Below are 13,766 nucleotides of genomic sequence, written 5' to 3'. Positions count from 1 at the left end.
TCAACCTAGTCTGGTGGATATATGGGTGTTTACTGTACTATTCTTTCAACGTTTCTGTTTGAAAGCTTTCAAGACAAACATCTGGAAACAAAAAATCCTGACTGTGTCCCCTCACTGTGTGACATTGAGCACAATACTTCATCTTACTGTATCTCAGTACCTCAACTGTGAAATGGGGACAGTAGGCATAGGATTAAATGTCCTGAGACAGATGAAAATGTTGAAAACACAATAAAAGCATGAAGGGTCTTCTATCATGAGTCCCTGTGACTGGGACCTGACACCACAGGGCAGTGATGAGAAGCTTCTTACTGCCCGTCACCGTCCTGCCTCCCAGTGGGCCTCAGTGAACCTCCACGACATTCCCTCCCTTCACAGAAGCACTTCATGTTGTAAAGATGTCCCTACTGTAATGATTATTCTTCATTCTTTACCAGTGATTTTAAGGCTTACAGACATGAAAAGGGATAGCCGCTGAAAGCAAGGCTAGCTCCCTTATTTTAAAAGTAAGGTTTACATGTTTCTCCCTTCAACATGGCTGTTAAATTTCCTCCATGTTGTTTTTGTAAACTGACACCAGAGGACAACATTGCCTAGGTCAAGATCCTAGCATCTCAACTGTTTGGAAATGTATACTTGAAATTGCAAAGATCCTTTTTTTCTTAGTACCTTAAAAATAACACCTAACTATATATACCACTTTCTATCTGTGACCTTGGACAATACCAAAATTTGATAACCATTAAATAAAACAGTGCAGTCACTGGCTTGGCACACAGTAAGAGCTTCATAAAACATTACCTGTCACCTGGGGGCACACAGCAAAGTACCCTGCCCACATTGAAAGTCTAATCAGAGGACCTAATTCTCTAATTCGCTCTCTTGAGTTTTTCTAAGAAGGCAAGGGGATCAATGTCCTTAGAAGCAGTTACCCTGTCTAAGTAATTTCATTGCATCTTAGGAAAAAGCAACCCTTCCCATTCTGCAATGGATAATGGGCCCACATCACAGTGCAATTGCTCTGCACTCCTTTTTCTCCTTTTTGGGTTCTCCCAGAATAGTTTCTTATGTTCAACTGCCATGAGTCTCGGGTTCCCTATTAACACATTAACAACCAGTTTCACCATGGGGAAGCACATATCTCCACACTGCAACCATTGTTTAGCTCAGTGTAGCGATAAAAGAGGACTATGTCCTAGGATGGCCCCTGGTGCAGCACAGTTAAGGGGTAGACCCAGGAGTAGAGATATTAGGAAACCTTTTGAAACATTTGGCCCCTCCTAGGAGGGAGGGATGGAGGTGGGGCCTCCTTCTCTGGAAATCACAGCACTGGATCCCAGAACTCATTTCTGTATAGCCTCTCTGACTGTGACCTCCCCACTGAGTGCCCCCATGGCCCATAGCCCTGTCCGCTCTCCACACAAGTGCCTCGCACACTCCCCACCCAGTCATGTCCTCTTACCCCTTGTGGCACTGGTGACCAGGGCCAACAAGGGCATCGGCTTCACCATCACATGTGACCGCTGCTGGCAGTTCTCAGGGGACATGGTGCTCATGGTACCAGATGAGGTGCTGGTCCAAGCAGCTGTGCAGCGGCTGCAGGCCTAGGGCCTGAGTCTCTGCTTCCACCATCTGGCCATCGAAGACCTGCAGAGCATCATGCCCTGTATGACTTACTGCACAAGGAGCACGGGGGTCTCCATGTGCTGATCAACATTGTGGGCATCACCTTCAGGAGTCAGTGGATGTGAGCTCAGAGGGGAGGCAGCCTCCCTGAGGGTGGCCAGCCAGGGTGGGTTGGGTCCTGAAACACTGCTGTGAGACCCTTAGCTCCTATGGGATCTAGAATGGACGCCCTAGGGTAACAGGTAAGACTAGAGGCTACAGGGAGAGTAGAATCCTCTGAGATTTGCGAGGCTGTCAGCAGAGAGCATTTGCACTTCCATGGAACAAAATCTTAGGGATCTCTTCCAGGTTTTTGCACAGTTTCTAATGGATTAGACTTTAGAGCAGTTCAATGAACTTTTAACTTATATTAAAATAAGCAAGGAATAGTAAGAATGGTACACAGATCCCATTCTGCACCTTTCACTTAGCCTCCCCTAATGGTGACATTTTAGAAGACTATACAGCATTTACAAGCCAGGAAATTGACATTGCATAATTCTGTTACCTTAAATCAGGCATTACTTGGAATTCAGGACATTTCACGTGCACAAAGAAATTTTGTATCACTCTACGAATTTTTAACACAAGACTACTGTTTATTAACTCTATTTTCTTTAGCCGTAAAGTTCCTGATTCCATACCCTTGCATATTCAAGCAGAAGTGACAATGAAAACAAACTTTTTTGGTACCCGAGATGACTGCACGGAGCTACTGCCTCTCATAAAACTCCAAGGTGAGTCTGATGAGGACCCCAAGCAGTAGCGTTTCTGGCATGACCTTCCCCTGCCTCCCTCTGACATATCAACTGGCTCCTGCTACCTCTCCCTACTCAGCTACACTGGCCTCCTTGTGTCTCCACTGGGCCAGGTGCCCTTCTGCCTCAGGCCTCTGTACACTCTTGTCCAGTGGTCATCAGTGCTCTCTGTCCTGCTGGTCTTTGCACAACTGACTCTTACACTTCAGGTTTTCGTTCAAAGTCTCCTCAGAGAAGCCCTTTACTTGCTCTGTGCACCTCACAAGTTAGAGTTCCCTGAAAATTCAATCCTGGACTCTCTCTCCTCCCTCTCCCTCTCTCCGAGTGACCTAATTTAGGCTAGTGGAGCCTTCACTACCCTCAATTTATTAGGTCCCCCTAAAGTCTGTCACGTACCTAGAACATTCCCAGAGCTCCAGACACATATTGTCTTCCTGCCTCTCCTTCTCCTCCTGATGCCCTCTCTTCCTCCCCCAAATCCCCAAGTCTAAAGCAATTCCAGAAGACAATAATTTTTTCCCTGTATCATCTTGGTCACTGATTCCACCATCCACCAACCAGGATCCTGGAGGTCAACACACCCGCCCCCTCATTATCATTTACCAGGTCCTAAGACTTCCTCTCCTGATTTCTCTATGAGCCTTCTTCTGCATCCCAGCTCTACAACAGACACTCAGCTGTCATTGCTGGGTAACTGAAATCCTCCTAAGAGACATCTATTCTTTTTTTTTTTTTTTTGCAAGAAAAGATTTGTCCTGAGCTAACATCTGTTGCCAATCTTCCTCCCTTTTTTTTTTTTTATCCCTCCCCTAACCCCCAGTACATAGCTGTATATCCCAGTTGTAAGTCATTCCAGGTCTTCTGTGTGAGCCACCACCACAAAATGGCAACAGACAGATGGGCGGTGTGTGGTTCTGCTGCCGGGAAGCAAACCTGGGCCGCTGAAGCTGTGAGCACCAAGCTTTAACCACGAGGACATCAAGGCTGGCTCAAGAGACCTCTATTCTTAAGTGTTTTCTTTTCTGAGCATTCTCTTTACTCTCTGCATCCGCACTCCCCTCCTGAAAATCCATCAGGAGCAAAGTCTAATCCCTTAGCACGACTTGTAGGGAATCTCTGTAATCTGACATGCCTAACTCCAGGCTCATTTTAACCCCCCTTCAATGTTTTATGTTCCAGACAAGACAAACTATCATATTTCTTTGGTTGTAAACTCCTGTAATACTCACCCCAAGGTAGTGGGAAGGAGGGGAACCACCACCCATTACATATATCAATTAAGACAAGCAGATACTTTTAGAAAGATTAAGAGTTGTGGCTTGGAATTCAGTACATACATGAACAGTTTACTCACAGTTCAGCCCCATTTCCCTGTCTTCTCCTAGAAAGTTCTGCTACTTCTTCTAACACTTGGTTCGCTAGGGCCTCAAAGGGCACCTCTTTCAATATTACCTGAACCCTTCACTCACCCCAGTGCTTGATGGCAGCAATGGAGTTCCTTATGGCACCACCACACATTCTACATGTATTCCTCTTGGAATCATAAGAATCACTTCTGGCTGAATATTTTCCTTACTTAACTGGGCTGTGTTAGTTCTTGTTGTGTCTGTTCTTGGTCCAGAAGGAGGAATGGGTGCACTCACAGATTTGCTAAGACAGGCTCTATACAAACAGCCTATGTTACCTCACCAAAGCTAAAGTTAATGGAAATGTAAATACATGCTATATTCTTGGTATACAGCAAAATTTTCCTGCCTTTTGAACTAGGAGACTTCTTCCATTATTTGGGACGAAATGAAGCCACAGTGGTTCATGGTCATGACTTTATTCTACCCTCTTTGGGGAGAAAATCTGAGACAAGTTCTAGCTAGGGTGACCAAAAGTAAATCCTGTCCTTTCTCTCCCTTATCTCAGATCCAAGGATACAGAGAACAATCTAGAATGGTTTCCACAGAATCTCTGTGGGAAGCAAGAAACATCCAAAAGGGGAACGTGCAGTTTGTGTCTGGTGTAGAAGGAGAAAAGGAAAGAATATTGTGACCTTAAGGATTACTGAGTGATAATAATGTAGATTGCTTTTTAAAAAAATTCTTTCTTTAAAAGAGTTGTTCAGAAATCCTCTAGCCTTATCACCTCATGCCCATCAGAATGGCTATAATTAACAAGACAGGAAACAACATGTGTTGGAGAGGATGTGGAGAGAAGGGAACTCTCATACACTGCTGGTGGGAGTGCAAACTGGTGCAGCCACTATGGAAAACAGTATGGAGATTCCTCAAAAAATCAACGATAGAACTACCATATGATCCAGCTATTCCGCTGCTGGGTATTTATCCAAAGAACTTGAAAACACCAATTTGTAAAGATACATGCACCCCTGTGTTCATTGCAGCGTTATTCACAATAGCCAAGACTTGGAAGCAACCTAGGTGCCCATCAAGGACGAATGGATAAAGAAGCTGTGGTATATATACACAATGGAATACTACTCAGCCTTAAGAAACGATGAAATCCAGCCATTTGTGACAACATGGATGGACATTGAGGGTATTATGCAAAGTGAAATAAATCAGAGGGAAAAGGTCAAATACCGTATGATTTCCTTCATTAAGTAGTAGATAATAACAACAATAAACAAACACATAGGGACAGAGATTGGATTGGTGGTTACCAGAGGGGAAGGGGGGAGGGAGGAGGGTGAAAGGGATAATTCGGTACATGTGTGTGGTGATGGGTTGTAATTAGTATTTTGGTGGTGAACATGATGTAATCTATGCAGAAATAGAAGTACAATGATGTACACCTGAAATTTTTACAATGTCATAAACCAATGTTACTGCAATAAACAAAAATTAAAAAAATAAAATGTAAAGCTAAAAAAAAAAAAAACGTAATTGTAGCTGCCTTTCTGGTATGTGAATTGCCCACTGTGGCTTCCTCTCCTGCTCTTTTCTTCATACTCTTCTGTCTGTGGCAATTTTGATTCAAGAAACGTGTGCTATTTTTGTTATGAGAGAGGCAGATAATAGTTTTTGAGAATGAATTAAATTCTATTAGGACCTTTGACTGTGCTTGCTAAAACATTTCACAGAGAGGTTCAGTTTATTCTTATACTTCACATATTCTAGATGAAAGGAAGGACTGGAATAATTGACCTGTTTCTAAAATGTGTTCATCCTGGAAGACCGTTGGAAGATTAATAAGACACTTACTATAATTCATTGTAATTATCTCAAAGGTTATTTAACGAGAGGCATGGTGCCATGGATTATCTTTTTTATTGAATTTAATTGCACTGCCATTCGTTTAGTAGGATGGAGCTCAAGTTCACTGCTGATGACAGTCTTTCCCAATATTTACATTAAAAAGGGAGAGTTTCCCAATTTAATTGAATCTTATTTGTGATATGGTCTCATGATTTTTTATACTGTTTAAAATACTCATTTAGATGTAGAAATAGTGAACTTTTTGTTTATACAAGTTAATATAAATTCACTTTTATGAATATTAACTATAGTTTCCAAAAAAAAATTAGCGAGAAATGTGTCATTGCTTTACTTTTAACAGATTTATTGAGGTATAATTCACATACCATATACTTCACCCATTTAAAGTATACAATTCAAGGGTTTTGGGGGGTTTTTGAGGTCACTTTGGTTTATAACGTCGTGTAAATTTCTGGTGTACTTCATTATATGTCAGCTTCTGTATAGACTACGTCATGTTCACTACCAAAAGACTAATTTCCATCTGTCACCATACGTATGTGCCCCTTTACCCCTTTTGCCCTCCCACCACTCTCTGCCCCTCTGGTAATCACCAATCTGTTCTCCTTATCTGTACATTTGTTTGTTTGTTTATCTACCAAGTATGAATGAAATCATACAGTGTTTGTTTTTCTCTGTCTCACTTATTTCACTGAGCATAATACTCTCAAGGACCATCCATGCTGTCACAAATGGCACAATTTCATCCTTTTTTATAGCTGAGTAGTATTCCATGGTATATACATATCATATCTTCTTTATCCATTCATCCGTTGATGGGCACTCAGATTGCCTCCAAGTCTTGGCTATTGTGAATAATGCTGCAATGAGCGTTGGGGTGCATATATCTTTTCGAATTAGTGTTTTCATGTTCTTTGGGTAAATACCCAGAAATGCAATAGTTGGATCATGTGGTATTTCCATTTTTAATTTTTTGAGCAATCTTCGTACTGTTTTCCATGAGGCCATAGCAGTGTGTATTCCCACCAGCAGTGTATGAGGATTCCCTTTTCTCCACATCCTCTCCAACACTTGTTATTATTTGTCTTGTTATTTATAGCCATTCTGACATGCATGAGGTGATTTCTCATTGTAGTTTTGATTTGAATTTCCCTAATAATTAGTGATGTTGAACATATTTCCATGTGTCTGTTGGCCATCTGTATATCTTCTTTGGAAAAATGCCTGTTCGTATACTCTGCCCATTTTTTGATCACATTGTTCATTTTTTGCTGTTGAGTTACTTGAGTTCTTTATAAATTCTGGAAATTTAACCCCATATTGGATATATGATTTGCAAATATTTTCTGCCAGTTGGTGGATTGTCTATTCCTTTTGTTGATGGTTTCCTTTCCCATGCAGAAGCTTTTTAGTTGATATAATCCCATTTGTTCATTTTTTATTTTGTTTCCCTTACCTGAGGATACACGGTATTCCAAAAGATACTGCTAAGACTGATGTCAAGGAGCGTACTGCCTCTGTTTTCTTCTAAAAGTTTTATGGTTGAGGTCTTACATTCAAGTTTTTAACCCATTTTGAGTTAATTTTTGCATATTGTGTAAGATCATGGTCTACTTTCATTCTTTGGCAGGTGCCTGCTAATTTTTCCCAACACCGATTCCTGAAGAGACTTTCCTTTCTCCAGTGTATGTATGTTCTTGGCTCCTTGGTCAAACATAGCTGTCCATACATGTGTGGGTTTATTTCTGAGCTCATGATTCTGTTCCGTTGATCTGTTTGTCTGTTTTTGTGCCAGTACCATGCTATTTCGATTACTATAGCTTTGTAGTATATTTTGAATTCAGGGAATGTGGTACCTCCAACTTTCTTCTTTTTCTCAGGATTGTTTTAGCTATTCAGGCTCTTATGTTGATCCATATAAATTTTAGGCTTCTTGGTTCTATTTCTATGGAAAAGTCATTGGGATTTTGACTGGGATTGCATTGAATCTATAGATTCCTTTAGATAATGCAGACATCTTAACTATGTTTATTCTTCCAATCCATAAAACAGAATATCTTTCCATTTATTTATGTCTTCTTCAATTTCTTCCAATAATGTCTTGTAGTTTTCAGTGTACCAGTCTTTCACCTCCTTGGTTAAATTTGTTCCTAAGTATTTTATTCTTTTTGTTGTGATTGCAAATGGGATAGTATTCTTGATTTCCCTTTCTGATAGTTCATTGTTAGTGTATAAAAATGCAACTGATTTCTGTATGTTGATTTTGTACCCTGCAACATTACTGCATTAGTTAGTTATTTCTAATAATTTTTAGTGGATTCTTTGGGGTTTTCTATACATAGAATCATGTCATCCACAAATAATGACAGTTTTATTTCTTCCTTTCCAATTTGGACTCCTTATACTTCTTTTTCTTGCCTAATTACTCTGGCTGGAATTTCCAATACTATGTTGAATAAGAGTGGTGAGAGTGGGCATCCTTGTCTTGTTCCTGTTCTGAGAGAAATAGCTTTCAGTTTTTCACCATTGAGGATGATGTTGGCTATGGATTTGTCATATATGGCCTTTATTATTTTGAGGTACGTTCTTTCCATATCCATTTTATTCAGATTTTTATCATAAATGGATGTTGAATCTTGTCAAATGCTTTCTCAGCATCTATTGAGATGATCATGTGATTTTTATTCTTCATTTTGTTAATGTGGTGTATCACACACTGATTGATGTGTGGATGTTGAAACATCCTTGCATCCCTGGAATAAATCCCAATTGATCGTGATGTATGATTCTTTTAATATACTGCTGTATTCGATTTGCTAATATTTTGTTGAAGATTTTTGCATCGATGTGCATCAGTGATATTGGCTTGTAATTTTCCTTTTTTGTGTTATCCTTATCTGGTTTTGGTATCAGGGTAATGTTGCCCTTGAACAATGAGTTAGGAAGTGTCTCATCCTCTTCAATTTTTTGGAAGAGTTTGAGAAGAGTAGGCATTAAATCTTTGAATGTTTAGTAGAATTCACCAGAGAAGCCAACTGGCCCTGGACTTTTGTTTTTTGAGAGGTTTTTTTGATTACTGTTTCAATCTCTTTACTTGTGATTGGTCTATTCATATTTCCTATTTCTTCTTGATTCAGTTTGGGGAGGTTGTATGATTCTAAGAATTTATCCATTTCTTCTAGGTTATGCAATTTTTTGGTGCATAGCTTTTCATAGTATTCTCTTATAATCCTTTGTATTTCTGTGGTATCCATTACAATCTCTCCTCTTCCATTTCTAATTTTATTTATTTGAGCTTTATCCCTCTTTTTCTAAGTGAGTCTGGCTAAGGGTTTGTCAATTTTGTTCATCTTTTCAGAAAACCACCTCTCAGTTTCATTGATCTTCTATTATTTTTTTAGTCTCTATTTCATTTATTTCTCCTCTGATTTATATTTTTTCCTTCCTTCTATTGATTTGGGGCTTTGTTTGTTCTTATTTATGTAGTTCATTATGTATAATGTTAGATTGCTTACTTGAGATTTTTCTTGTTTTCTGAGGTAGGCCTGTATTGCTATAAACTTCCCTCTTAATACTGCTTTTGCTGCATCCCATAAGTGGTGGTATGTTGCGTTGTCATTTTCACTTGTCTCCAGGTTTTTTTTTTATTTCTCCTTTGATTTCTTCATTGACCCAATAGTTGTTACATAGTGTGTTGTTTAGTCTCCACAGACTTGTGACTTTTCCACCTTTCTACTAGTAGTTGATTTCTAGCTGCATACCATTGTGGTTGAAAAAGGTGCTTGATATGATTTCAATATTCTTAAATTTATTGAGGCTTGTTTTGGTTTACAACATATGATCTATCTTTGAGAATGTTCCATGTGCATTTGAGAAGAATGTGTATTCTGCTGATTTGGATGGAATGTTCTATATATATCTATTATGTCCATCTGGCCCACTATTTCATTTAAGGCCACTATTTCCTTGTTGACTCTCTGCCTGGATGATCTATCCATTGATGTAGGTGGGGTATTCAAGTCCCCTACTGTTATTGTGTTGCTGTTGCTTTCTCTCTCAAGGTCTGTTAATAGTTGCTTTATATACTTTGGTGCTCCTATGTTAGGTGTACATATATTAATAAGTGTTATAGCTTCTTGGTGGAATGTCCCTTTTATCTGTCCATATTTGTCTCTTGTTTTCTTTCTTGGCTTGAAGTCTATTTTGTGTATTATGAGTGTGGCTACACCCACCTTCTTTTGGATGCCATTTGTTTGGAATATCTTCCTCCATCCCTTCACTCTGAGTTTGTGTTTACCTTTAGGGCTGAGATGTGTTTCCTGGAGGCAGCATATTGTTTGGTCTTGTTTTGTAATCCATCCACTCTGTGTCTTGTTTGGTGAATTCAATCCATTTACATTTAGAGAGATTATTGATATATGATGGCTGAATACTGCCATTTTGTCTTCTCTTTTCTGGTGGTTCTATATTTCCATTGTTTCTTTTTCCTTGTATTTCGGTTTGCATTTCACTTTAGTGGTTTTCTGTGGTGTTTTTCTCAGTGTCTTCTTTATTTATGATTTGTCACTCTGCTCTGATTTTTTCTTTTTTGCTTAATGTAAGGGTTGTATAAAAGATCTCGTAGATGAGATAGCCCTTTTTCTGTTGATAGTATCTTATCTCCATTAGCCTATGCAGGTTCTGTCCTTTTCCTCTTCCCCTTCTATGTTTTTGTTTTCACAAATTATCCTTTTTGGTGTTGTGAGTTTGTTACCAAATTGAAGTGGTTATAGTTATCTTTGATGCTTTCTTTCCCTTTAGCCTTTATAATTAAGTATTTAGTAACCTATTCTGATATAGAGTTGCAATTTTCTGGTTTTGTCTGTCTATTCATCAATTTGCTCAAAGCTTTGTAAACATTTGCCTTTTTGCTTCAGGTAAGAGGGTTCCTTTCAACATTTCTTGTAAGGCAAATCTCATTTTCTTATAACTTGTTGAGTTTCTTCATGACAGCTATTTTTAATTCTCTGTTAGTTAGATTGTAATATTCTGTGATCTCAAGTTTGGTTTCTGGAGAGTTGTCGTTTTCTTTTTCTTCTGTTGGATTACTGTAGTTCTTCATGGTACTTGATGAATTGATCCTTCCCAGTGAATTTGTGGTAGTAAACACCTTTCTTATCGCGGTAAGAATTTTGTTGCTTTAGTTCTGAGCTGCTTCTGGTTGTATTTGAGAACCTGCACTTTCTACCCTCCACTGCCTCTACTAGAGGCATCATCAGTGCCCTCCGTGTGCTGCTTGTGCCTCTGAGGCTGCTGGTGCGTTGCTGCTTACAATGTCACTGCATCTTATATGTTGACACCAGGGTCACCAGGCTTCAAGCACCTCTCCTGCTTCTGGATTCACCTGGGTCTGATGTTCTCCCACTGGCACTCCATAGGTTCTCCACAGACTCAGGTGCTGCTGCCCCATGTACCATCTGTTCTCCTGCTCCTGGATTACCTGGGTGTGCTGGCAGCATCACTGCCAGGGCCACTGGGTTCAGGGGTGTCGCTGTTGCTGCCAGCATCCTGGCATCTTGTATGCAGCCCCTGCTGATGGTAAAGCCAGTGTCAGGGATGCCACCACTGTGGGCAAGATCACAGGCTCTGCTGTCGTTCCTGAAGTCTTATGTCACAGGGGCAACCTGCCACTGCTGGGGGAGGGCAGGGGCTAAGCCACAGATGCTGTTGCTGTTTCTACAGGCTTTGGCTGCTGGTGCAAACTGATATACTTTTTAAAACCTCAGGTCAGCAAACCCCACCACCACCAAGGAATTCCAAGTTTTGGATGCTCCCCACTGCTGGAAAGACTGACGTCATTGCTGGGGGAGTGGGAGAGAGTTGAGTCACCAGCACTGCTCTCTGTCCTGAAGCCTCAGGACATGTGCACCACCTGCCATCAGTGTGTCTGCCCCTAAAATGCCATGTCTGCCCCTAAAACCTCTGGTCACCAGCATGCACGTTGGTATGAGAATCCTCATATTGGATCACCACACTAGGGGAAGGAGAGGGGGCTACTTTCATAGTTCCATGGCATCCTGGGGGTCCAGTCCTCCTACCTTCAGATGTATACAGGCATGGATATCTCAGGCATTCTGCTGTGCTGTTCAGGGATTCTTTTTTTGGTCAATGGATGTACAACTCATTGTAACTTAGAAGGAAGAGACAAAGAGAATAATTCACTGTGCCACAATGCTGAAGTCACTCTCAGTGTTTTTTAGCACATGTGCAGAGTTGTGGAACCATCACCTCATTCAAGATTAGAACATTTTCATCACCCCAAAAAGAAATTCGGTCACCCCCTTCTTCCCCCATTCTCCTAGCCCTAAACAACCACTAATCTTCTTTCCAGCCCCAGATTTTCTTTTTCTGGACTTCTCCTATGTACAGCTTCATATTATATGGGATCTTTTCTGACTGTCCTCTTTAATTTAGCATAATGTTTTCAAGGTTCACCTATGTTGTAAGATGTACTTCATTCCTTTTAAAATATCCATTTAATAGTCCAGTTCTCTACTGCCCCTCTCCATCAGCATATTGCCAGGCCATTCATCACTGCTCCTGAATTGATAAATATCCAAACATAGAGAAAACAGCATGCAATTCAGCCTACTGAGCTGACTTGTTGTTACCTTTCTCTATTGGAGTGGCAGCCTTCCAAACCAGATGCGGTCCATTCACCTAGGCACTGCTATCCATCAACTAGTCAGCACTCTCTTAGTCAATAGAGACCTGATCATAGAGCACTGGCCAAGTGACTGTAAGATCCTCAGGTGGTCCCAAAGCAGCCTTTGATACTAATGAGTACCTCCTTACATTCCCTTTAACATGTTCAGGTATAAACTATGTTCATTTTCCTATGGAACTTCTGGGCACTACTCTCCCCATTAAAACATTTCTCTGACATCATCCAAGACATTATTGGTAAAACAAGCTTCAAGATTGAATCATGTCCTTCTCTCATAAAGGCAGTCTTAATTAATGCTCATGGCAAACTAGTAATTGTCTCTCAAGTGGGCAAAATCCCAGTGAATTTGTTATTCTTCATGATTCTGCATGCCTTTCTAGGTAACGATCTTTGTTGTATTTTAGGCAGAGTGTTGAATGTGTCTAGCATAATGAACTTCATGGATCTTAAAAACTGCAGCCCAGAACTTCAGCAGAAGTTTACAAGCGAGACCATCACGGAGGAGGACTTGGTAGGGCTCATGAACAAGTTCATGGAAGATACAAAGAATGGAGTGCACATAAAGGAAGGCTGGCCTAATATCACGGCCATGGCATATGGAGTGTCAAAGATGGGCATCACGGTCCTGTCCAGAATCTATGCCAGGAAACTTAGTGAGAAGAGGAGAGGGGACAAGATCCTCCTGAAGGCCTGCTGCCCAGGGTGGGTGAGAACCCACATGGGGGGACCCAGAGCTGTAAAAAACCTAGAAGAAGGAGCAGAGACCCCAGTGTACTTGGCCCTTTTGCATTCAGATGCTGAGGGGCCTCATGGAGAGTTTGTTATTGAGAAGAAAGTTGAACAGTGGGGACCCCACTTAGACTTTCCTCCATGGTTCTCAGTATGTTATGTGCTCTGATTTGACCAAAATAGACACACTGTCAAAAACCTCCCTAGTCAAAGAAATGTATACATCAAAATGTCATTATTGAGTACTCACTTTGACTTGGCTAAAAATTCTTTGAAGTCTTTTGTGATTTCTTATGTGACATTGGGAGAAAAAGTGATATCAATGAGAATAACGAATGAAAAGCTTTAGAGGAATAAATAGTTCTTTATAAATGTCTACTTGTGCAAGTTATTTACATGTAAACTAGCTTATAAATCTAACAGACCTAAAATTAGGTCAACAGAAGGGCAGTACAACCCAGGGGTCAGCAAACATTATAGAAAAAGCCAAGGAACACTCAAAACTAGCCATTATGTCTCTTCCTTTGTGTGTGCTTTTGGTCTATGTGGTAGGGTTCTCACCTCTCCCTGCAGATAGAACATGCTAGCTAGTGCTATAGGACACTGCTGGCTCTTCAGGAAGTTCAAGAAAGGAGAGGCTACCAAATGGACTTCAGTCCAAGGAGAAGTGACTTTGAAGCA

The 13,766-nt window shown here is 40.5% G+C and overlaps 1 pseudogene; it reads left to right on the top strand.

The window, feature by feature from the left end:
* Nucleotides 1-1,392: 1,392 nt before the first annotated feature.
* Nucleotides 1,393-13,280, top strand: LOC101398773 (carbonyl reductase [NADPH] 1-like; annotated as a pseudogene).
* The last annotated feature ends 486 nt before the right edge of the window (nucleotides 13,281-13,766 follow it).

Source organism: Ceratotherium simum, chromosome 27, assembly GCF_057802395.1.
Source record: "Ceratotherium simum simum isolate JZ-2026a chromosome 27, ASM5780239v1, whole genome shotgun sequence".
Lineage (NCBI taxonomy): Eukaryota > Metazoa > Chordata > Mammalia > Perissodactyla > Rhinocerotidae > Ceratotherium > Ceratotherium simum.
This window is presented reverse-complemented; position numbering and strand designations above follow the sequence as displayed.